Below are 26,502 nucleotides of genomic sequence, written 5' to 3' on the forward strand. Positions count from 1 at the left end.
CTCCTTTAAAGAAGAGGCCTAATTAATAAAGTGAGAATGAGACATCCACCAGTATCGACACGTGCGCACAGCGCAAAAGACGAGGACAGAAGGAAGAACACAACACAGGCGCTGACTTCAACTGACGTTTATTTGCGAAATTGCCAGAGCTATACACACGAGCAAAAGTAATGAAGAACAACTTCGATTCGATATCGATTTCGCAAATAAAGATCTGTTGAAGTCAGCGTCTGGGTTATGTTCTTCCTTCAGTCTTCGTCGTTTTGCGCTGTGCACGCATCTCGATATTGAATCACCAACTTGCCCAAGCTTTCGCCACATCCACCGGAACGTAGCGAATTGCTACAAAGGAAAGCTTTACAGGTTCCTCTAAAGAAAAGTACCTCTCAGTCGAAGAACAATTTGTCCTGGTCCCGGACTAGGACGAAGTTTTCTTCAACTAAGAGGTTATTTTTTTTTCTTTCGAGGAAACCATAAGGGTTTCAATTGCTACCCGAATTGCTACCCGAACGTAGCAATTCGCTACGTTCGGGTAGATGTCTGATTTTCCCTTTATTAATTACTTCCCTCCACCTTGTGGGTTTCCGCAGAATAATCACGTCAAAGAGGCCTAATGTTACATCGTATTCTTTGACAATTAGCTAGTATATCTTTATTTCATATGTGAGGCACAACATTTTGGCTGCAAACGCTAGGAATCAAAGAAGTTCCTCTGTAGTTTCGCCTGCAATATATGAATGGCGCATTATTGACGTATCGCTCCGAAAGGCGCAACTACATCACTGTCGTCGCTTGCGCGCTGGTGCGATCAAAACGCTGCTCACATCAAACAGCTGTCAATCTTTTTCTCTGAGCATCGATGAACAGCACAACCCCGACCAACACCGGAAAACGCCAGCAAATTACGCCTTTCTTTTCTGCTCATGACTACGCAGCGAATGAAAATACTTGCTGCACGGAGGGCATTGTTGAGCGCAGCAAGGAATAGTCCTTCATCACGTGATGCACAGTAACAATCACGAACTCACGTGCAGCCGGAGTTCCGCTCACGGAAGCGTGAGTCACGTCCTGAAATAATACATCATCATCATCAGCCTGGTTACGCCCACTGCAGGGCAAAGGCCTCTCCCATACTTCTCCAACTACCCCGGTCATGTACTAATTGTGGCCATGTTGTCCCTGCAAACTTCTTAATCTCATCCGCCAACCTAACTTTCTGCCGCCCCCTGCTACGCTTCCCTTCCCTTAGAATCCAGTCCGTAACCCTTAATGACCCATCGGTTTCTTCCCTACTCATTACATGTCCTGCCCATGCCCATTTCTTTTTCTTGATTTCAGCTAAAATGCCATTAACTTACGTTTGTTCCCTCATCCAATCTGCTCTTTTCTTATCCTTTAACGCTACACCCATCATTCTTCTTTCCATAGCTCGTTACGTCGTCCTCAATTTAAGTAGAACCCTTTTCGTAAGTCTCCAGGTTTCTGCCCCGTACGTGAGTACTGGTAAGACGCAGCTGTTATACACTTTTCTAAATAATACATTCATAGACAAAACCTGTACTTGCTCACCACTGATAACATTTTCTAATCTATCAAAACCACGGAAGAAAACGGGTCGACACTGATACAGCGACTCTATTCTCCTAATGCACCACCTAGAAATCACCATTTGACCATGACGATGTATGCCTTTCTCAAGCCAACCACTCGGCTCGATAACACAATTCTTCAAAACGAAAGCGTATACGGACAAAACAACCTATTAGTCTAGGATGTCAAAGAACAAAGCGACGCGGTATATACTTCATCACCAACGAACTGAGAAACCCAAATACGTCAATCCAAATCCGTTGTTTGGCCGTACACTCGCCTTGGTGTAGGGAACGCTGAAGCAAAATTGGATTGGACTTCCTTAAGGCTTTTGTACTGAACGTAGGCTTGAAAGTACTAAGCCCGAAAGAATGAATCTGCAATGTGAATGTTAGGAAATAGAGGCCGTCTGCTTGACTTGTAGAAGTACAGAAATAAATACTGGTGTGTAAGCTACTTCCTGCGTATACATCAAAACTGACGGTTTCTCGTTTAACCAGCACTCTGGAAAACTTGAAGTTCAGTTAAAGAAAGAAAGACGAGCAAATAAATGATAGGAAAAAAATGACAGAAAAAAAAAATATTGTAAGCACTAAGTGAACAAACCGAAGCCTCCGTTACCACAGCAATCTGCGGAAACAGTTTTCGGTACGACATATTCGGGGTAGCATCGAATTCTACCCACTATGGGTCGAAGGAATATCCGCATCCATTCAGAATGAGATCAGATAAAATCGAAGCGCTGTCGGAGGTCGAAGCCTCGTCGTAAAGTGAAATCCCGGATTCGAGAGCGTAAGCACAGAAAATCACATGAGCCTATGCCCTTCCAGCTTATGTTGACAATGGTCTTCGATATCTGAGAGCTCCTGATTGACTGTTGGCAAAGTGTACAATTACTGCATTCTACGGGGTGACTGTTTTGCGCAGTCCCGTTTCGAAGGGAATGCCAATAAATCACCAAATCATTATTAGCAACGTATCGTGGCACTTCCGTCGATACGTACAAACTTTGCACTGCAGTTACGTTATATTCCGCCAGGTGTACCGACATGTAGCATTTGCATATAGCAGTTGCATGCTGCACGCAGCTGGACCTGGTTAACTCAAGCAGGCTGACTTCATGATCTGCCGATCATGAAGTCAGTATAACATCGCACAGTTTAGGCGTAGTGTTAGCTGCTTCGAGGAAATTACTGGTGTAAGGTGGACTGCGGTGTAAGACAGCGCCCCAATGTACGACCTGTCTCGAAGGAAGAAGCATGTGTCATGATACGCACGCATCATAGGTTTCAAAGAGCTGTCTGACTTTGGAACAGAAAAGGTATGCGAGCGATCGTGTCGTAATGTTTGAACCGCCGGGCTTCTGTGCTCGAGTGGAGAGGTTAAATTCCTTCTTCGTTTACACAATACTTTTTCTTTTAATAAAACCAGGCGAGAGCGAGAAGCCTACCTACCTACTGCAAAGTACCTAGAAAGAGGCAAAATACGCTTCGCTATCACAAAGAGCGTCGAAGCAAAAAAGACGGTCGTAGAGTCCTGTATGAGCGCTTTCATGACAGCCATGGGGTTATTGGCTGGAAACCATTTAAAGTATATTTTATTCGATTTCATGCACGTTGCCTTTCATGAACGTCACGTTACAAAGCTAATTCTGCACGACCCTCATAAGTGCCTCGCGCCGTAAAATAAAAGTACAGGAAAAAACACAGGGATTGCGCCAACGCTAAGGGCTTAAGACATCCACAGTACTCTATCTTCGAACTTCCCATATAGATTCGGGAGCTCGCTTTATTCATCTTGACATCGCCCTATTAATAAAAGCAAGACCACAACATATATACAGCGGCACATTTTTTCGAAAGGAACACGTTATTGCTTTGAACATCAGATAGCCATCCATTCTTGCCGCGAAGAACATACCAACCTTTTCATATGTTCCTGGGCAGCTGCAAAATGGCGGTTCTGGCGAACAACTTTTGTGGTTCATCAGTTCGTTGATTTGGTTGGATAAGAAATACCGCTGTCGTTAGCGTTAAGTGTCGCTTTCAGTTTAGTTCACGAGAAAAATGCGTGAAGATTCTCTTTATTCAAGGCACAAGAAGCGGAGCAGCTTGCCACAACCAATTAACTTTAGCACTTCAACAGACGTTTATGAACTTCCTATTTGAGCGCAGAGCAACGTATGACAATTATTTTTGCTCAGTTGTGTCAACATCGGAATCGAGTGCATCGTACGGCCATTTATGTCCTATGAGCATCGTGTTTTACTGCGACTCCATGCATTTTGGGATATTATTTTGTTATCCCTTGCTAACTTAGCGAACTCTCTGTTGACTCCGTAGCTTATTAATGAGCCACGTGCGTTGGCCAACCTTCTGGATTTCATGTGTTATGTTAGCCTCACGAAACTCCGAGTTTGTGAGGCGTTTTTGAATGTGAGTGTCGGTTTCTCTTATTGATAAAGTCATCTTTCGTGTGTTTGCAAGCAGCCTTGTCCTTTATTAAATGCACTGCAACGCAACACGTCGGATTCGTATACGTTTATATGAGACCTTAAAAGAACTTTATGACCACAGGTGGGTTAAGCCGCCATCTTTTTTAATGTGCGTCACTGTCGTGTGTCACTTTTTCATAGGCAGTTTCGCTTGGGCGTACGCGGCAGGTCTGCGTTGGCGACAGTGCGCATGCGCACTACTCAGGAGCACGCACACTCTCTTGCGTTCGCCCGATATTTTTCAAAAGCTCCATAGCGTCCTCTGCGGGCTTTGCGGGACGTTCTCGCATGTTCTCACGTGTCCACGAGAGCGCATTTTTCGATATGGCTCTTGCCTTAGATATGACTCCGGCTTGTGGTTTGACTTCGTGGCGGCTTATATTGACTACTCAGTTTCAGGAGCTGGCACATGGTGGCGCTGAGTGGCACACTATCGGCTCCCGCGCGTGCAAGTCAGCAATCCCCTTCCGAACTTTTGCGTCCGGCCAACCATTCCCGTTTCGTGCGCGCTTGCTTGGCTACGTACGCGCGACCTCGCGCGCTGCGCACGTGGGTGGTTGCAGACGCCCAACTAAAGCTGCCTAATACCATACGGAGCTTTACAGCCACGCAGCAGCAGTAGCGCAGAAATAGACGCTGCCCTTCGCCTCCCTAAATCCTTCTCCCTTCCTGTCATTGGGAGCGTTAGGGATTTTCTAGATAACCTTGCTGTGTCCTCTTCTTTCAGTGATGGCCAGACTTGTTTACTTTCAACAAACACTGTCAATTCTTATGCTAAGAGCGCTCTCTTTCTCCTTCATGTGCAGTATTCGCACGTCTGTATCTTCAAAGGATCACTGAACGGTTCTCCGAACCCCACCATACTCTTGGCGCAACGCAAGTTATTGCTAACACCAGAAAACTACTACAGACGCGCCCCGACGCTTCGTTCAGTTTTGCTTTTGGAAGCTGGACACGTGGCGTCTGCTGGTCTTTTTATTTTGCTTTCGCGCAGACTACGATCACACAATTGGCCTCTCCTATTGTGTTTAGGAAAATGAAAAGCTTAGTACCGCCGGCGTTTCTAGTGTTTGGATTAAATTGTTCTTAGTTTTTGGTTAGACGAAGCTAAGTGCACCTCCAGTCAATTTCTTGCATGGCCGCGCAGAAAAAAAAAAAAAACCAAGCGTTCCGGAAGTACGCCACATCTGCACTAAAAGAGCTGCCTCCTATTTTTCGCCCACGTGGGACCAAAAACTGTCTGAAAAGAAACCCCGAGCGTGAGAAGGAAGCCTACAGGAAGGTAAAAATGGGTTGGGGTGAATTTTCTACGTACCTACATGTTTTAGGCAGCCGCTTAAACAAAGTGCCCCAAAGAAACTTTCCCTGCGTACTATGTACACTGGAGTTCTCATTGACGGGGAATATCTCTTGGCAGCTCTATTTTCAAGCATTTAACAATGAAAATGACGGTAGGTTGTCCCAGTGCAAGGCCTACAACAGCCCGAACTTTACACTGGAGTCAATTCAATCGAGTTATACGGACGCAATTTTATATCTATATATATATATATATATATATATATATATATATATATATATATATATATATATATATATATATATATATATATATATATATATATATGGATATGGCCCAACCCAGCTATGCCGCCCCTTGCATTGCACAGAAGCAACATAAAAGAAACAAAAACCCAGTTTCAGAGTGAGTTGGTAAGCGTAGGCGAATAAATGCCATATCGCATTTATAGTACGACGAAAAACCGTGAAAAGAAGCTTGTTTAACGTATACTTGCAACTTTCACAACAGAGCTGGCGCATCTTTCTTAGCCTTAAGAATATTCACCGCCCACGGGCGTTATCTGGAGAACAAGCAGTGGTTATTATATATATATACGCTAGGTTACCGACGCCCACATGTCCACACAGCGTCATTGCGTTCACTTCTCAGTAACGTCACAGCAGCTTGCTCAACAGACAGGGCGCTTTAAGATTTCGCAAGACAGACACCGCAATTCCTGTGCAAAGCTTAATATTTGTGAGAGCCGACGGGTTCTTCTCTTTCTCTTTTTTTTTCCTAAGTAGAACCAGAAACTTGGTCGCATTGCCAAACCTCCGTTTCTCGGTTTAGGGAGTTTAGGGAATGTATGGTTTTCGTGAAGGGAAGTGGGGTGCGTGCGGATTGTCGATAAGAGCGCGCTATTGCACTGCGTGGACTTGCTAGACGCTTTCCGGATGGCGTCAATGCGGTCGCAATATACAATCGCTCGAACGTCTTGGGTTTTCTTATCACACGTGGTAAGAGCAACCCCATCTGAGATCTCCACGGCTTTACCGTTAATTAACATGCCACGTGTCGCCGAGTGAACGTCTTATTCTATAAGCGACCTTACGCCCGTGGTATTGAACTCGCGACCTTTATACAACGACGAGAGCTGACAACTGCAGCGTGTAGGACATTTCCGCGTCAAATGATATTTTTCCAAAAGGATCAAAGAACGGAAAAAAAAAAACAATATTGCAGTTTCACACGAGGCGCGAGTGAATGCGATAAGCTTCTCAATTCCTGCAATCATGGCGCTCAGTAATTGGCTAATACTGTGCGCAATTTTCTACTGCGGCTAAGGCAATCGCAGCTTGCCAAAGTAATATTCTCACTATATTAAACGGAATGCAGGGTAATCGATGAACAGTACGCTTAGAGAATTCTGAAACCATGGAGCCTGATAGTGACAAATTTATACACACGTACACGTTTGCACACGTACACGACAGCACCACATGCACATACCCTCGCACAAGCACGCTCACACGCACAAGTACATTACGCGCCTCGGCTTTGCGCTGCCGACCTCGAGGTCAGCGGTTCGATCCCGGCGGCGGCACCGCATTCCGATGGGGGCAAAATGTAATATCGCTCAAGTACCTAGATCACGGTGCACGTTAAAGAACCCCGGGTGGTCAGCAATAATCCGGAGTGCCCCTTTGAGGCGTGCGTCATAATCATATTGGGCTATAGCACGTAAATCTCCCAAACTTAATTTTAATTAGCGCATAAAAACATACCAAAGAAAACAAGAGAAAAACGTAAAAAAAACATAATTTAAACGACCAATAAACATGTGTTAAGCGTGGCACCTTTATTTTGTGCTTTAAGAATTCAAGCTTTTAATCAGTGAGTAGGAGGCAAGGTTCGTCAGTACACACTGTTCTGTTCCCGATTTCCACACCAGGAAAGCTTCGCCGAGCAACCATTTCAAGTCTTTTTATATATGCACCAACTCGCCCGTCAAACAACCATATTTTGGCACTTTTATATAACATCGAGTAGGCTCTAAATGCAAGCTACAAACCTCTGAATTGCTTTTAATTTCTTTAAATTGAAAATCACGACGTTACGTGCGTCAGTTATGCTAATATAGAGTTACGACCGGTCCATATAGCCAAAGGTGAGGTAGTGCGCCAAATAATTATAAAAAAGAAGTATGCGCTAACTTATTTCTGGTTGACGTGGTGTGCTTTTTGTCGCACAACACAGACCTTGTTCTTCTCTTTAACTATGCTTTTTTTTTTTTGCTAAGCCGACACAACGATGGCCTCAGGCTGCAACCGCTCCAGTATGAAAATGAAACAGCTCATTTTATTTCGTTTATAATTAGCATTGTGATATTCGTGTGGACGGCGTGTCGCAAGCGAAGTGTCCACTGCATCCTTTAATGCGGCAGACGTCGTAGTGCCTAATGCTGACGCCCGCTCGGTCAAATTTAAGGCAGGTTTCGCGAAGAAATTGCGTGCAATTTTCGTCGCCGATGAACCCCTCGCCTAGTGTACGTTTAACGACAGCCCTACGCTATACAACTGGCGAGGAGGTAATGAAAATTAGCCCGTGCCAGGTATACGCGCATTGAAACGGTAAAAGGTTAGGCGGGGAAATCTACCTCGCTTTGTGGCCACGCGCACTTGTGAGACCAGAAAAGCAAACTAGTCAGTGCATTTAGACCCGTGGAACATTCCGTAGAATAAACGCAAAAAAAAAATTGCACGGTTCCTTACACTCCCAGTTGGAACTCGTATGTGCATGCAACATGAGCGCCATTTCGTAACACTGCTTTCACCGCATTTACCTGATCACGTCTAGGAGCTAATTGTTTCGAGATAACAGAACGAGTGCTTACGCGTGGTCGTTGATTCTCGGCTCTGCAGGTTAAACAAAAATGAGACAGGAAACTCTGCAGATACAACGCATTTACACACATACGAAGCTTTCATGAAGCGGTTCAGGAAATGCTACTAATTTGCCCAATTCGTTTCTTCGTTTTTCGTGCAACGGTAACTGGCGCACACAAGTGCCCTCGCTCAAGCGTGCTTCACAATATGACAAACCTTATATTGCCTTATCTTTACTCATGCGTTCTTATTTATCGTACTCCTCAATTGCTCTTTCACAGAAGAAAAAGCTGCAGGACACTGGTCCGGACGCGTTAAAGCCCTCAAGGCTTTAACGGCTCTGCTAAAGTATTTAAGGGTTCGTGAATTGTGCGACCATCTTTGAATGTTGTAGCGCGTAGCATCGCGTTATTGTGCGAATTTTTGCTCAAATTTTTTTCTTCGTTCGCCTTTTCTTTGCTTGACCCCTTTCCCCAGCACAGGATAGCCAGCTGGAACTTACACTGGCTAACCTCCCTGTGTTTCCTCCACTTTTGTCTCTCTCTCTCTCTTACTTATCCTAAGTCTACCGGTAGCTTATTGGTCGGTTGCCCATTGTTGGTATGTGCCACAGTTTGGCAATCGTGATATTCATCCCCACGCAAAGGTCATCTAAAAGAGCTACAGTTGGTGGCACGAAAGACATAGCCCGCTTCAAAGCCGGTTCCTCATTGTAGGTATGTGGCATGGTATGAAAATCATCATGACAATGAACACGCGGACACGTTCCTGACTTATCTTTTTTTATGGGTTTATGCGACCTTTTATGTAAATTGTAATTGTGAACACGCGGACATGTTTCCTGGGCGATGCCTCGTTGCGAGTGTGTGCCATAGTGTGGAAACTATCATATTACATTTAATAAATTATTACAATAATTTGCTTGTTATTACAGGTAAGCATTTGGTGTGCTTCATATTGTAAATCTGTTAACTTAATGAGCAGCAACACCCATTGTAATTGCCGCTTGTTTGTTTTCATTCTCTCGGCTGTATAGTTGTGCAAAGAACATCACAGGCTGCTGATGTAATATCTTCATGCCCGTTTGCGTTGGCGCATTTGGTTTGGCGCATCTATTTGTGGAACAGATATTTTGTGGTTTCTTCATATTTCGTGATATTTCGCACCCAATACTATGATAAGTAGTACAAGCTAATTCATTCAATGCTTTACCCGACCTAGTAGTTTCATCATAATATTCTGAGCGTCCTTGAATTTGGGGCTTTGTGCATGAAGTGTATTTCGGTATTCACGTTCGGTTGGTTCGATTTTATACCGATTATCTCCACACAGGATCGAGAAAACAACTGTATAAATAATAACGATTGTTAATTTTGTCACGTCCCCTTTACCATTCTACATTCCCTAGTCTGCCAGGGTATGACGAAATTCAGCGAGTCCGCGAGATGCCTTTATCCTTTTGTACAAAAACAATTTTCTTCAGTTTGCACAGTGAAACGCCACCTGTGAAAATTTGGCTACATAAAAAAAAGCATTTATGTATCTACTGTGACTGGTCATGTTTATGATATAGCTCAAGGTATAGAGCATAACTTTATGAGTTGTGAAAATGCAATACTGTTTTGGGATGTGTTTCAAGGGACGGCATTAAGACAGAGTATTTTTAATCAGCACACCATCCGATGCTTGATAATGCCGCATGAAGAAGACGTGCCTTTCATGTGGATTTATCCACATGAAAGGAATGATTTTATGTGGAAGACACTCATGTTAGGCTGAAACGATGAGCCCACTGTTTCATCGATATTTCAGTATAGTCAAATGATCGTTTACTTGAAAGGCATGTCTGCCCTCACAGAGTTTCAACTGGACTAGTACCACCTCTTGATGAGTTGGCGTTGTTCCCACTATCATAAGGCCAAAGCTTCTTGTGCCTTTTCTGTGGTGAATGCTGTGCACATTGTGATTTAGGAGTTCTAGCAAGGCTATTGCTATGTGATGTGTTGGCTAGTTCCTGTACGTTATTCTTTCGTTTTTTTTTTGCATAGAATATTATACATGGTGCAATAACTACCACGTACGCAAGAAAAGCCGTCTGTGGCCCAATGGCTAGAGTATCAGACTGCTACGCTGGTGGGTCGAGCTTCGAATGCTTGCTTGCTTTTTTTGATTAGGGCTGAATTTACTCAATGAGAACCCTACCAGCGACCGACTGAGCACTCCCGGCCTCCCCCCCCCCTGCCCCTGCATCCCCTCAAACCTTCGACGAACCCAAGCCAAACCATAGGATGGTAGTCAACGAAAGCCTTAGAACAAGTTATGGCACATCCAAATCATTTGTTTGTGTCAACGATAGGCGAAGCTTGAATGGCACCAAAACGTTTCAGTTAGATATGTACAAACGCGCACATGATGCATGCCCCTTTATTCAATATGTATTCAGGTCGCACCAATATAAAACAAATAATAGAATAAGGCGATTGGACGTGTTGTCCAGCGCAGTAAATGACAAGAGATCAGCTTGCGCTGAACAAGGATCCAAACTCACCAGTTGCCTTTCAACGGACATTTGGGTTTTGTTGCAAAGAAAAAAAACTGTGAGCGCTTCATTCCAGTTGTGCAAGCACTCAGTGCTTTCTTTTTTAATTCATATTCATGGGCGTTCCTCATAGGTTGGAAAACAGGTTGACGTAATATACAACGACATGGAAATAACTTTAATGGGTGCTTTTGCGCACTTTCTACGACTTTTCAAACGTGACTTGTCTCCGGAACCAAATATTAAAATTTTTGCATAATTAAAGATATACGCCCTTAAACATAGTCGAAGTAATTGAAAACGACTACGAGCCACATGTCGCGGGTCTCACCTAAACAAAGGGTACAACTCTATTTTTTTAACGTTTAGTAGTTGCATGAAACACACGGTATATAATATTGACAGAAAGGCAAATAATGCGGCAGCAGCTTTTCGGCAGGAGGAAAATGCAGAAATGGCCGCGCACCATGTCTTTTTTTGTTTATTTTTACCGCGCGTGAAAGAACCCCAGGTGAATAAAACTAAACCGGAGTCCTCCACTACAGTGCACCTCATATTCAGATCATGGTTCTTGCACAGAAAACCCCAAAATTTTTTTGAGAGACAAATAAAGAAAAAGCTGTCTGCGGCTGCCACCGAAAGAAACACAACACCTTCGTATTCTAAGAAGGAGGAACTGATAGAAATGAAGAAGTGAAAGACAGGAAGAAAAGGCGGAAACTGGAAGGAAAGTTTATAACAAGAAAATAACACGATGGTAACTTACAAAGACTGAAGTAGTGCATCGACGAAGTACCCAGCCCTGTTATAGTAACAGGAAATGAAAATATCCCCCGCCCCCCTTCCTCAATACTCAGGTCCCAATAACTCAGAAAATATTTGAAGAGGTAAAAAAAAAAAAGAACTAAACAAAGCAAGCATATGCGCCTACCGGATCGCATCGATCTAAGCCCTGAAACGAACTTTTAAGCGTTGGTGCTTGTCAATCTTAAGGCATTATGGTCGGCATTGCGTATTGAGGCAGATAACACATGAAAGAATGAAGAATACGTTGTTTTGCGCTTCGAGAGATTCCGGCAACAAGTTTTTTTTTTAAAGAAAATGGCGCACAGCGCAACCAAACGCACCACTCTGCGCACTCGGCGAGACTAATCGTATTTTTTTTTTCATAACACCGAGACATTCGCGGATTCAAAAGAAATTTTAATCCTTACTGTGACACCGCGTGATCTTGACAGGTCTGGAGAAGCCACTTTTTTGTGGTTTTGCTATAAACGCGCTGATGTAGGCGGACTTAATTTGATTTTCATTACTCTGGAAACAAAAACAAATAAAAACTAGGGGTAGATATTGCTGATATGACTGTAATGCTCAACCTTATCATCTAAGGCAAGCTTAAGTTGATACCTCATAAATTTCATTTAAGTCCTGGAAACTTTATACTAGTTTATAGTGCCTGTTTTGATACGACGGAGCGAAATTAAACTTTTGATAGATTCGAAAACCGATTTCCGATAAGTGAACATGGTTTATTTGGTTTTCACTCAAAAACGCGTTCTTTTTTTGTGTTCTTGTACAAATGTAAGCTGCATTGCTAGAAACAGCAATGAACAACGTATTTCTTTCCTTGATGTGGAACTGTGTTTGGGCATTACAGAAATAGACACACAAGCGCCTCAGTGTAGCAGATTGCAACGAGAGCTGTGGGAGACTAATCGTTATGAGCTACGACAAAAGGAGCGCATACACAAAAGGCTAACTGTGATGAAAAAATGAACTCAAATGAAGTAATGGTAACGAGTGAATGCATACAGTTTACCAAGCTCACTTTTGTTGTCCTTGGTCCCATGGCCGCTTGGTACCATGTGCAAGTGTCTGATACCCACTCTAGAGATGCTGAATGAAACGTTCGGAGGATAATGCTGCTAGGAGCATCTATCGTTGTGTACTTGAGATTTTTTTTTTACTGAACATTATCAAAATTTTATAGGGTCCAAACTGAGCAGCATGTCCTGTTTGATTTCTTTTAGTCAATTGTTTCTTCGTTTTGCGTACTATTTATCTCTCGCAGTGTGGCCAATTCCCCTCGTGGGCATGAGTAATGTATCGAGTTCACAACAACAACAGCATCTTTTCAGGTAACGAGTGTTTTCTTGGATTGAGACATCGATTCTCGAAATCGTCTTGCCAAGACGTTCGCACTTCCTCTGCCGGTATACCTGTTTTTCAACTTGTCTGGTTCCATCGAAAGAAGAACAAATTTGCACTTTGCAGTCAGGTTGTTCTTTCGCTACTTAAATTGGCCGCCATTAATCATTGCATTCCTTCACCGGTTCTGCAGACACATCTTCGCATGTTGTCCTTTGGTACGTACATATACGTTAAACGTCATGACTCACCAAGTCGCTGGTCTTTCGCCTTCTTCCGACGTTTTAGAGCACAGCTCTTACGTTGCGGCGAGCGTCTGCGTCTTACGTCGTAACCGAGCGAACGAGCACAGCGAAGGATGAAAGCGAACGCGGAGCGCAGCGGGAGATGAAAGACGGCGATAGCGAAGAGTGCGAGGAGGAAATCGGAAGAGGAGCGAAAGTCACACCCTCCTCCCCGAAGAAAAGCGTAGTGCCCCCAAATGAAAGCGCAATGCCGCGCAAGACGGGCTGTGCGGAGACAATGGCTACGAGATGGCGCCAGAGTAGCGCGCATCGTCTGTATAAAAACAAAGATGTGCATGAGCTGAGGTCTGTGTGCGGCGGCTGCTGTGAATCGCGCCCATGCGTCACCCCCGCGCATGCCTCTCGCGATCTCCCGATTAGCGAGGCAGTCACGTCACACTTCGCTCCGTTTGCAACGTGCCACATGAGACAGATTGTCCGCGCCTGCCAATGTATCGCGAAATGAAAACACGCATAGAGCTGCGCTCAAATTTGGCATTAGGGAGTATCGTAGCCGCCGACGCATTTTTTTTTTCGGATGGAAAACGCAAGCACACACACACACACACACACACACACACACACACACACACACGCACGAATTGACCATTTGGTCGTTCTGATACAGTTTTCATACAGCATGTTTCAGCATATTATATAATTTAATCTGTGCGCTATTGTCCATATCCTAAACTCAATATTGTGGGACGCAACCGTTTGCCTTGCACTGCGGAAGAATACTGGCGCGTTCGAAGGGCAATAGTGCCGGGTGAGCTGCACACAACTTTGCATGCGCAGAAACAAAAGCTGCCATGCACCGCTAGTCATTGTAACCTGGCAAGCTCCACCTCAGTACCTTCATCGCAGTGTTGAATGCAATGTTTATTTTGACTCGTGAGTCTATATGGCAAGCAGCGCGGACCTATTTTGAGAATCCGGCTGAGAGAGAAATGGGATGGACCGTTGGGCGACAGAGCACTATCGAGGACGCTGCGGTAACATTTGGCGCCGGCGCACGGAGAAATCCAGAAAGCCATTCTCACGGAAGATTAGTCAGTCTGCTGAGGGATTCATCCTTTTTTGGGGGGGCGCAACCCAAAAAAGACCCTTTCAGGAAATCCGGGATACCCGAGAGGACTTTTCGTGCTGCTCCTCGAACGGATTCCGTCTTTCGGTGTCGCCACGAGACAAATATTAGCAGTGCGCCCCGGCTTCCCTTTTTTGCCCCACGATGTCAGCAGGCATGAGTGACTCTAGCAAGATAGGATAAAGGGAGAGCAAGAAAGGCATGGAACCAATAAAACGGCAAAATATGGAAACATAACAAAAATCTTTGTGATAATTCAGTCCTTTGCTGTAGGAAGCAGCAAGGTCGGGGTGCCGACGAATGACTGGTAGTTATACGAACAAATTTTAGGATTCAGAGAAGTCGTGCATAGCACTTAAAAAAGAAAATAAATTCAGTCTACAATAAAATTGCCGAAGTATTCATCTAGCGATAAATGGGGCACCAGTAGGATAGACATAGGCATTATTATTGGAGGACAGTAGGGGAGAAACCTAAATGAAAGCAGTGCTAAGGGGAATAGCAAATGGTACCTATTAGACTGTTGGCGTGAAGCAATGAATAACACAAAAGAAACCTAACTTTCGGAAAAGAATAATGTAATTCATAGTGCAAGAATAATTAAACACTTAAGTGCAACGGAAAGTGCTAAAGAATGCGCTTGGTGGTCACGCTTAAACTAATGCGAAAGTAATAGCGGGAAAAAGGTGAGGAGACGACGAGCCGGACTCTCTCTCTCTGTTCTACCCAAATTTCTTGACGCCAGCTTTAAGGCCTTTTACAGACATTACCATTGAAGATGCACCAACTGGTGCACATTAAAATGTTGTTACGAAAGAACTTGGTGGCATGTACCACCGCCCCATTTAGTAGCGGATGCCCGTATTATCATCACCGTAATCATCACGATCATTTATCTATAGGAGGGGAACCGCGCAGGAATGCAATCAAAACACGCGGAAAGGCGATGCGTGCGTATTGTGCGTGCATATTACACTGTGTTCGTCATATTTCTGCACTGCTGCCCTGTAATGCATAGTAACGCTTCGGGTTGCGTGATCAGCGCGCTCAACACATTGCAGACTGACCTTCATTTTTTGTTTGTTTGCGTATGGAAACTAGACCTTCTAGGAGGCGTTTTCAAGGAAATGTTCTGTAATAATATGATCACTGCAGGACTGACATTAATGGCAAGGCGCCGAAGAATACCCGTGTAATTACATACTATGCCGGGGTATTCGGTCTTCTAGTCCAGTAAATTAAACCTCAAAAATTATCGTAGAACAGATACTGGGCCAACAGAAGCCAAGTAGCCACAGGTACAATGCATACACTTGCTTGATTCTGCTCTGCTCTATTACTCCTGTCTGGATAGACAAGCGAATCGAATTCGATGGCTGAGTGGTTGGCATTAATCCCCACCTCCGAGATCCCGCACCCTATACTGTGTTCCAGATTATCTATCTCAGAGGCAATGCACTGATATAATGGCGTCATCCTGAGAATTGCAAAAAGAAATATGGTTCTATTATTTGTGCACGCCGGCAGCGTGGTTGTGAGCATTCGAGATAATCATGAACAGCAGAGGAATGTGGTTTCATTTCATCATTGTGGCTTCAAACGACCGTGCCGCATGAAGCCAACTTGCTATCAACTTGCTTCCATCAGGCTTCACACTTGACGCTGTTTAAAACGTTATGAAACGAATTATCTGCATATAAAATGTCGCGAATAGCTGCCTACTAGTTAGTGTGCCCCCTTAAATGAAACCTATTCTTAGCGACACGTACTCGTTAACTAACATTGTATAATTTACGCTTCGTGAAATCACGCATAAAGCTACATTCACGGTGAATCCCCCTTCCTACAAACACATGCGGACATGAGCCAGCCATATTGTGGTTATACAAATATGCACTACAACCATGGTTCGCGCGGTTTGAATTACTGCAGCGCTGGATTTCGATCTAATATGCTTGTTCTCAAACGCTGCTGCACTAATAACGGGAAAATTTGCTTGTGCAGCAGTTTTAGTGCTTCCTTGTGCTTTAAGAAATATTCGTGCAGGTGGAGTTGGCCTTATCACGCAAGAACGGACAGGCCGACCCGACCCGATCGATCGACCGACCCACTGCCCGACAGACACACAGACTAACATTTGGTGTTCAAACAGAAAATACGAAGATTAACAAAGACCTTCCTCAGCCACTTTTTTTAATTTCTAAAACGCAGGTATATCAAATGTCTTTTAAAAAAAGGCAAGAATAATAATACCGGCTTGCAGAAAGACACGTGGAGTACCTATACTGCTCCCCGAAATGGGTTCTCCGGTATCGAGGCGCTTTTCAAAGTTGAGATTACGCAATCTTCTCTAACCAAAATTTCTCAAGAGCGTCCTCTTGTTTCATTACTGGGAATAATATTGTTTTTTATTTCTTGCCGTTAGTTTTCCTTTCTCGCTTCTGTGTTTTTTCTTTCAGCGCATTCTGCTTCTTGCGTGCCGCATCACCAGAAGTCACTCGCCGTCTGTCACTGTCCGCTTAGTATTCTGTTGGTGACGAGATATTCGAGAGAATTATTACTTTTGCACTTACTGCCGGCAGCATTCTGCGAATCACGCGGAAATTTTCGATCCTAATGCATCAACGCCAAGGAACCCTCTTAGAGGCTTTAGTTTAGGTGAGGAGGTTAAGATGATCTTTCTTCTAAGGCCGAAGGGGTAAGCACACAAAACAAACACGACATACATTATACTGGAGCCCCTTGGCGGCAGCGTCGCAATGAGCTCTGGTCTATTTCTTTGAACGAATGATGTGGAAATAGGCTTTATTTATTTATTTTAAGCACAGTGGGTAGCTTTCTTGGAAAACTGCAAAACTGCACAACGCCTCAGTTAATGCCGGTGGCATCTTTTCGGAAGCTTCCTTCAAAAAGAGGCTCACTCAATATGGTGCGCTTCTTTTTAAGTAAGACACGACAAGCAAAGCTTGTAAAATTATTGCGTCATTCGTGATATTGCGTCAGCCTTCATGCTTGTGATTCCTAGTTGAGTTCACAAGCTTTGTCCTGAAATTACAATATCGCACACTCCTTGTCGCGATTGCCGCATGGAACGTCACACGCTCAGCGCCATATGGTCTGGTCTGGACGACAGGCCCAGTTCGAAGCAGAACAATTTGGGGCCATGGCGCCGTAGTGAAGCAGCACCGCGAACGACAACAGCTTTGTTCACATTTTGAATTCTCTAGGGAGGAAACATTATGAATACCAGAAAAAAGATTGCTCTCTCATCTAAAAGCACATAATGCAAATGAGAGTAAGCATGATCGACGAAAAATGTACATGTACAGGGTCTTTCTGTTTTATTAGTTGCGTCAAAGTTGAGATGTTGCCTGCGGCAGACAGTGCCATTCTAACTCTTGACCTGGATTGTTCGACAGGGCGGTCATTACTTCGCAATAATGTAAGTATATATATATATATATATATATATATATATATATATATATATATATATATATATATATATATATATATATATATATATATATATGTTGATTTGTTTTTTTTTTTTGCGCGAATCCAAGCCGACACCAGGCAGATAACGGGAAGTGGGCTTCATGCCAAGCCACCAAGGGCTTTGTTTAGAATTTGTACAGACAGGTCTCATCATGTACAAAGCACACGTCTAACGTGCATTTGCTTTACATTACATGTGTGATACTGCTGCAGCCGGAGATCTTGCGCTGGTGTGCCTCCTCTGACCACGCTCTCAAAAGTCGTCTTATCTTCTTGCTCCAATCCAAGAAATGACTGTGCTGACCATAGACATCTATCTAGAAGCACAGTACTGATACAAACAGCCAATTGTTTTCGTTATGCCCTCGTGTCACCTGTAAGCAAATCACCAATTTATATTATGTTATTTACTTATTTTTTAAGTATAGGAACTGAAATGCTAAAAAGGCGTCTAGTGCAGTTTCACCTCCAGGATCTAGAGAAATACACCACAGGTGCCTGCACGTTGTGACATGGCGTGCCCAGAACATGTATGCATAACGCACATGCGCATTATTACACTGCACAATGTATAATCACCCTCACAACGCTGTAAACCAATCTACGCCCTTCAGGGTGCGTTCTCACATTATTAACCCCGAGGAGAGCAAGGGTGTCAGCTGTAGACCGGTTTGCACCCTTAGGCACCTATAAAATATCCAAATTATTTAACAGTGTGCCTCTTTCTCCTTCCTATTCTCCCTTTCTCTTAGGCAGTGTAACAAGTCAGATGCAAATCTCTGTCGGTCAGCCCCTTCACTTCTCTCACATTAAAGCGATCTCTCTCTTGAACATGCTGCCTTGCAGCATGCCTAAGGCATGCTTGGACAAGCTTGCCGCTTGTCCATGCATAGCCGCTTGGACATGCTTGGGCATGCAAAACCGCTTGGGCATCCTTGGACATGCCCAAGGCATGCCCCAGAAATCAAGACCGGGCTGTGGGAGACTCTCCTTCTCCGATCAAACCTGTGAGACTAGGTCTGGGCCGTCCAGCTGGACGAGGCAGCCGCTGAGGCCCAACAGATATCAGCCGTCTGCTAGGTGGAGGGAGGTTGCTTCCTCCCCGTGATTGCTGGTGTCAATAAATGTTCACTTTCTCTCTCTCTCTCTCTCTTTACCCGCTTCAAGTCAAGTGCGCTTGCCGGAATGTTGGCTACAAGCGTGCCTTTTGTTTTGTTACTGTGGACCAGTTCAGGTCACCCAGTTCCTGCGTAACTGAGTCCTGTTTGGACTTCTCGGCGAGCTTCATACGTCATCGTTAAGCAAGCAATCATTGCCGGGTGCAGATAAGTGTTTACGACTGACACTGACCGGTTTCGGCTGCACAGTTTGAACGGATGTTCTAAGATACTTATCTTCAACATTTACTTCGTCAAATTTTGTGAATGGCAAACCGGTTACTTCTTGTATACGCAATTAGTGAATACTGTTGGTGCGAATTTTGCACTGTTGATAATGTCATTCTTGGTCATTATAATGGCGTCTTTAAAAGTTATTGCGCCTTCTCGCAACTCGTGATGTCACCCGCGTATCTCAGTATTGCTGTTCGGTACCAAACACGAAATAAAATACTATTGATTAAAGTCGAGGCTAGCATCACGCGAAACTGAAGCAAATTGTGCAACAGTAACACTCTTTGACAAGTGAAGATGTTTAGGCGCTTTTCACTGTTTCATCTTGCATGGAGAATTATAGCTTCAAAAGTGTCTGTAAAATACTCATGTGCAGCTCTATGAGTGAGGGCAGGCTTAAACTATAAATAACGAGAGAAGTCTTCACAACACATCAATGACAACCTCGCCTACCGTGTCAGATATTAGGCAAAGGTTCGCAGCGCAAACAATAGGGTTACTGCCTTTGACGGCAGTGCTCGCCCACTACAATTATGCACTACAATTTCTCGATGCACTTTCACATGGCCAATCAGAAACCAGCGAAAAGATGAAATCGCGCACCATCATCGGCTACCATTCGTGCCCTCTGGCCAATCGGCCTCAACAGCACGTGCGCCCGCGTCAGCTCTAGTCGCACAGATAGACATAGGTTCGTGAGACTGCTAACCCCCCTATCGTAAGAATCCTATCTTACGTAAGCAGTTGCGACAGCCGTTTATGTTTTTTTAATTGACTTATACTTACCTTTAGCGCAAGTAATAGAGTACGCACCGGTGCTACCATTAACTCTTTTCGCATCGAAGCTGTCTATGGCTAGGATATGGAAAGAAATGTGTCCGTGATGTTGACTAAAACAAATCATCATATGGGCCGATCCTGGTGATAGTGCGGAAAGGGTCCAAGCTCAATGGCACATACCCCTGTGGGTTCGGGGACCTGTAACACGCCCTTGAAGTACCCTTGTCAAACGTGGGAACCAAAGATGACCCAGGCACAAATGTAAGCACTGATGTTTTACAGCGAATCTGCCTATGGCTAGGATCTAGAACAAGAAATGTAATCGAGATTTTTACAAAAACAATGCGCCGGAGCAATGAACGTTGCTGCCCAAACGCAAGTCTATGACGATGCGCGTCGAACCGTCAGCGACCTCGAACCGCGCATCAGTTACTTGGCTATAGCAGCGGGTGAGGAAAAGAAACCAATCTCCCTGTTATATGACAAACACGACGAAGAGCTCTCTTTACCCCTCATCTGTTTAGGGCAACCAAGAAAAATTACTAGCTCCCAACCAACACCATTCGCCAACGCAACGAGTGTATCGTGGACAGTGGCACAGCAGGTGGTCGATGTTTTCTTCCGTGCCACAGACCTCGCATGCTCCACTGTCAGTCTGTCCAATTAATGTAGAGTATGCCTTTGTGAAGGCAACTCCTAACCAAAGGCGACAGAGAAGCGTAGCTTCACGTCGAGGAAGTCCGAGTGGAGGCCCGTCGGCCCATAAAGCGGTGAAGGCACTTTTGTGCTTCTTAAGGACGACGGGCTTGTGCGACCAACTGTGACTATTAATGCAATTTCTGTAAGGCCACACACGTCAGCGAACTCACTGCAATTTCCTTCTTTCCTTCCCTCCTCTCTCTCCCTGTTATCTTTGTTTTCCCCCTTTCCCTTTCCCCCGGTGTAGGGTAGCCAACCGGACATGATTCTGGTTAACCTCCCTGCCTTCTTCTTATCTCTTTTCCTCCCAACGCAACGAGTGAAATCAAGCGCACTGACTGACGAGGCGTTGAACCATGCCATGTTTTGTACATTGGCATGAAGGTCATGCGCCATAACGTGGTTAATAAGATCGGAACCTTCAGAGCAACCTCCATAAGAAAATGATCAATATGGTGACCAAGTGAATGGAATGAAACAAAAAACAAGACAGAAGTAAACAATGGAAATTATGTGTTGTGTCTTTTCAACCAATTTAACATAACCACCAAATTAAAAAGTCTGAAATACTACTGAACAAACCAACAGCTTTGTTGGTCTTCCATCTTCGCACAGCGGAAGGGCTCTGAATGTTTCGAATAAAGCGCTTGTCTTTGCAGTGACGGTCATCGTAAGCTTGCTGACCATACCTTGCGAACGCTTGCAGTTTTTTTAATACGATTTTTTGTAAGGGTTTTCCAACGTAAAATTTTATCCGTAAGTTCACTTTGAGAATTCTGCTCCAGATCCTTCACTGTGTGGTAAAAAGAGATATTCGTGCCATTTGAACTGCAAATGTCAGATTATTTGCAGCAGACAAATGGCACATGTAGCTTAAAAGTTTTAAATAAAAGTTCTGCGAAAGTCTAGCAAATTACTCATATAAGTCGGATTGGTGCACACCGCATCAATTTTAGCCGCAAAAACCTCTCTATGAGTGCTGTTGACAGAAATGCAATGTCAATTTTTATTGCTTGCTTAAAATTGGATTGGGCAAAAACAAAACTCTACTTAATGGGGAAGTCTCATTGAGGAATCTTAATGGGGAAGTCTGTCTGAGCTTCTCAGAAATCGAGCTACGGATCAAGAGCCGACATGAATGGGGGCATTACCAGCGAGATTACGTACCCTAAGTGCTCGGGCTCTCAGGAAACGCTATAACAAAATTTCGCACAGAACCTTTCAGGGTACGTAAGCTTTTATGTGTGGTTCTCTTTTATCTTTAGTACCTCTTATCTTCAATATGAAAAGCAAGAAAGATCGGATGATTTTTTTTTTCCTTTAGGCTACAGTCAATGAAAAGCAACAGCGACAGATCGCAGCATCTATGATTGCGCCTACGGCTTAACATGATTTTTCTCGGAAGCGCGGTGAAGAGAGATGCCGGAATAATCCAGCCTTTGTTGAAAGGAAAAATCACTAATAACTGGATAAGGCTATGCAGAAGCACCAGGCAAAGCTGGGTAGGCAGAATGCACTTGCGCAGTTGAAACTAGTTAGGCCTTACCGTGGAAGCTGTGTTGATGAGCTAGTGAGAAAGGTGTTTTTTTTAATTCTGTACTGATAAATGTTTTGTTAGATTTGTCTTACTTTTTGTTGGCCGCCAGACGTAGAGGGGCTGCGGCGAAGCGGGAGAGTATGTCGATTTACACCCAGCAGATGGAGCAACAGCATCGCACAACGTTGACGCTAAATGCCATGGCGCCGTCTTTCCGCCGGAGCCCTCCAGCGAAGGCGCACGATAAGGCCTGCGCGTCGCTATTGGTGAAACAGGGTCACGTGGTGGCGGTAGTGCCGTATCGACAAAAACAAGCGCGCGAACGCCTGAAGCCGACCTTTCACTTTCTTGATTTATTGTTTTTAGCTGCGTCGTTGCCATGACACTTGGTCATAGCCACCATACTGTGCTGCGTACGCCAATGCGCGAGGCGTCTTGCGCGCAAATTCTGATGCCGCTATTGTGCGTTATGGAAGTCTTTCTTGCATGGTGCATTCTTACGAAATCTGAAGAATACAACAATGGCGTTGCCGTGCATGCAGTAGATTTCACGTATGGTTTTGGAGTGAAAGTATTATACCTTGAGAGAGAAAGACAACAATTTTGAGATACTAACATATATATCATTCCAAACTCAGACCAAACAAGGTTGGTCGGAGTCAAGAAATTTTCAAGCAACCGTTTTTTGCATACGTGTTCGCTGCTACCTTATAAAGACGCATAATCAGAAATTTGAAAATGTATCGAAGTATCTTAAGATAGAAATGTAAACTACCGTATCGGATGCAATAGTTGCGGTATTATCTTGTATGGGTATTTAAAATATTTGTTGCCCGAGTATATTGTGCTGTATCATGATACAATTGCAAAGTATCTTTGCCCAGCCATGTTTAAAACTATACCAGCGCCAAAAACAACCGACCTTTGCTATAACGACAAAACAACGCTTATGGTATCTGCCAGGCAGATGAACGCAAGTACAGTATTCCACATTCAATCTGTCATTTGAAATTGGCCTGTTAGTTCATCCGTTCACGGTACCTTTAGCATTTCACGTAAGAATTTTCTTTTCGGGTGCGCATCGCATTGATAGAACCACCAACGTCGCTTAGACGAAGCCTGCAGGCGTCCAACATTATGTCGCTTAAACAGGATGAACGTGCGTTGCTAGGCAACTGTAAAGGAATTAGCCCGGGCACACTGACAGCCTCTCATTAAGCGGCACTTTGAGTCACAAAAGAGCAAAGCATGTCTTACAATAAAATGCAATATCGACTCACGCCTCTGGGATTGTTCGCTGAAGTTGCGTTGCATCTTCCAAAAGAGATCGAACCATCTGCTTTGACAACGACATCACTCAGCGACAACTGCAGGGCGAAAGACAAGAAGAGAGCTCGTAGGGACAACTGTATTATCCACTGATTGAATGAAGCGGCACGCATGCGACACTTTAAATTTCATTGTCGCTACCGAATTAGCTTCCTTGAGCCAGTCTTCAGAGAATAATAAGCTGACAAATCAGTCGCCGTGAGTTTTTTGTTTTTGTTTATTCTAATGAGCGGGTAAGAGCTCCGGAGAATAGCCCACGCAAGTGCTGTCGCAACTCCTACAGCAGCTAATGAATTCGCGTAACAAAGGAAGGAAGGTCTGAGAAAAGCAAAAAGGAATGAGGCGCTTAAAGAAAGACAGAAATGGTACTTCACAAACGCAAACCTACATCCTCGGCAAAACGAATTAAATCTATGCGTATACTCCCCCGCACGTTTTCCGCCGTTTTCCGCCAGTTGTGTGCAATCCATATAGACGCCTACACATGTGCACATACACTTAAATATACGCATTAACGTACATAGTCACGATTTATCTGTCAACCGCTCTAGTTTGTAGTAATATATTGTGGATACGGTAGGGAGCTGAAAATAGGACGAGCGCCGGCCCTGTTTGCTTCATTATCCTTGTCTTTGTCCTGCGCCGCCTTCCCACTAATAGATTGTGCCTCGAGGCGACGAATATACACACTCCCACACATACGCACACTACTGGAATATTTCGTTGGCAGAGCAGGAGTGTAGGCAAATAGAAAAGGAAGAGCGGAGCAGTAGGTCGCAGCGAGAGTTGGGCAGCTGGCTTTCCCATTGAAAAGTTCCGTGTGCTACGAGAGCAGGTGCGAGAGTAAAGGAACATCATGTGACCGAATCGCTTACCCTCTCAGCATGCTTCCTTCGAGGGGAACAGGCTTGCAATCTGCGGCCGGTATTGCGGTCTGAGTAACGTGAATGACCTTCCCGGCTACCTCCAGCCGAAACCACGCATGATTCTGCGAAAAAAGAACGACGATTCGTTCAACGCACACGTACGGCGCCTATCCATGACTATGGAAACACAATCAAAATAAAAGAGTATGACGCGTTCCCATCACGTGACATCACGCGCAGTTGGATCATAGCTCTGCTGCTCCTACTAGCCCATTAGAAGCCAGCTACTCTCGAGAGAGCACTCTGGGAACTCTTTCGAGTGCTACTGGTCGCCCAATAGAATGCGCCTCAAGTGAGCGACAGGCCTGCCTAGGGACATCTTTGGCGTGACGTAGTACTACGCCCGGCGAGGTGGTGACAGATGAGAGAGAGTGAGTCACAGTGTAAGAAAACACACACGAGCACACAGAAACATGAGCGCGCTTGCACGTATGCCTATGTGCGCCAAAGAGTCCCGGATCACACGCACACACGTAAACACATAAGCGCATACCCACCTACTCTTGCACACTAGCGGGAATTTCGTCGTTAAACGACTGAAGCACTACCGGTTTCCGAACAGAATAACACTCGGTCTAAAAAAATATATACTGCCAAAATCTTCTCCTGTAGCCGTCTTTTATCCGATAAAAACGGTGCCTTGATTAACTGTCATACGTTTTGTGGCGGTCCCGCAATCCATTGAAGTGAGATTTGTGTTGTTACAGCAAAGCAAAAGAAGACAAAGTTGCAAAGCCTTAGGAATTTACGGGACACCGCCCGGCGGAAAGGTTCCATGGGAGACAAGCATTCGATTCCTTTGGCAAAAGAGCAGAACGCTTGAATTATTTCGGAGCAACACTATAAACGAAGAACAAAGAATTAATAACAGTAATCATAACAATAAAAAGAACATGCACATTTATTTTTTGAGCTTACGCATGGTCAAACTGCCAGACTAAAGCTCCCTTCACGCCTGCACCGGGAAAGATTTTGGGGGAAGAATTTTTTGTCTCTTTCTTCCTTTTCTAGTCGGTGTAATCCTTTTAGGTGAAAGGCGATTTTACAGAAAAACTGCTGCCCAAAGGCCCATCAGTGCCTCGATGGTCTTGTAAGGTGCAATTTTTTTTTATTATTTCTGTCATCATGGAGCAAGATGGGATGAGAAGTCATGGCTACTAAACGGTGGAGTCTCTGCAAAGATCCAATGTTTGCCCAAGGAAGACCCTTTTGTCTTTCCGGTGCTTACTCAGATCCTCTCATATGGGAAACACTCCTTAATTCCCACTTCTCATTCAGTAGAATCACACCACAACTCGGCGGACTATTATGGAAGTGAGAAATGTTATTTTTGTTCACAGGGCGTTGCCGTGTAATGGAACCTGACGGGAATTTTTTAATGTGCGCAGTGCTCAAAATATTTTCTATTTCAGGCCAAGATGCACACCGTAAATTTAGTCACAAGGTTTGAATAGATCAAAAGCCGGAAGATAACGATGCGCAGTACGACGTTGGGACGAGGGGCGCATGAATGAGAACAAAAACTGTCAAGCTCCCGGGAATCAAATAACAAAAAAATAATGAAGAATGGATAATGAAAGTTTGACACGGAACAAGGAGTCCAACGAAAATAGATCAAATAATACAGCGCTACACATTAAACAAATTTTAGCAGCGACAAGAGCTAATTTCTCCGATAGCTGGCCCACTTATCCTTAATACCGTAAAAAAATTCCTGTATATGACAGCGACCTAAACTTACACCGAAATGCAACGATCGAAGCCGTAGTGGAAAAGTGTATACAAATTGAAATTACCTGAGGCTCACCGAAATATTCTACACAAAGAGTTTCAGAGGAATACTTAAGAAAATTTATCTCACGTAAATATACTGTCGTCTGCTTATTGTTTGATTCAGTTTTTGTGTTGTCTATTGTGTCGTCTTCACTTGACAAAAAACATTGAAAAAAAAAAGAAGAAAACTTTGTTTCTCCCCATAAAAATTCGATCTTATCCCTTAAATCAAGGGTTATTAGCCATGAAATGCCTTAAGT

The sequence above is a fragment of the Dermacentor andersoni genome, chromosome 10 (assembly GCF_023375885.2).
Source record: "Dermacentor andersoni chromosome 10, qqDerAnde1_hic_scaffold, whole genome shotgun sequence".
Lineage (NCBI taxonomy): Eukaryota > Metazoa > Arthropoda > Arachnida > Ixodida > Ixodidae > Dermacentor > Dermacentor andersoni.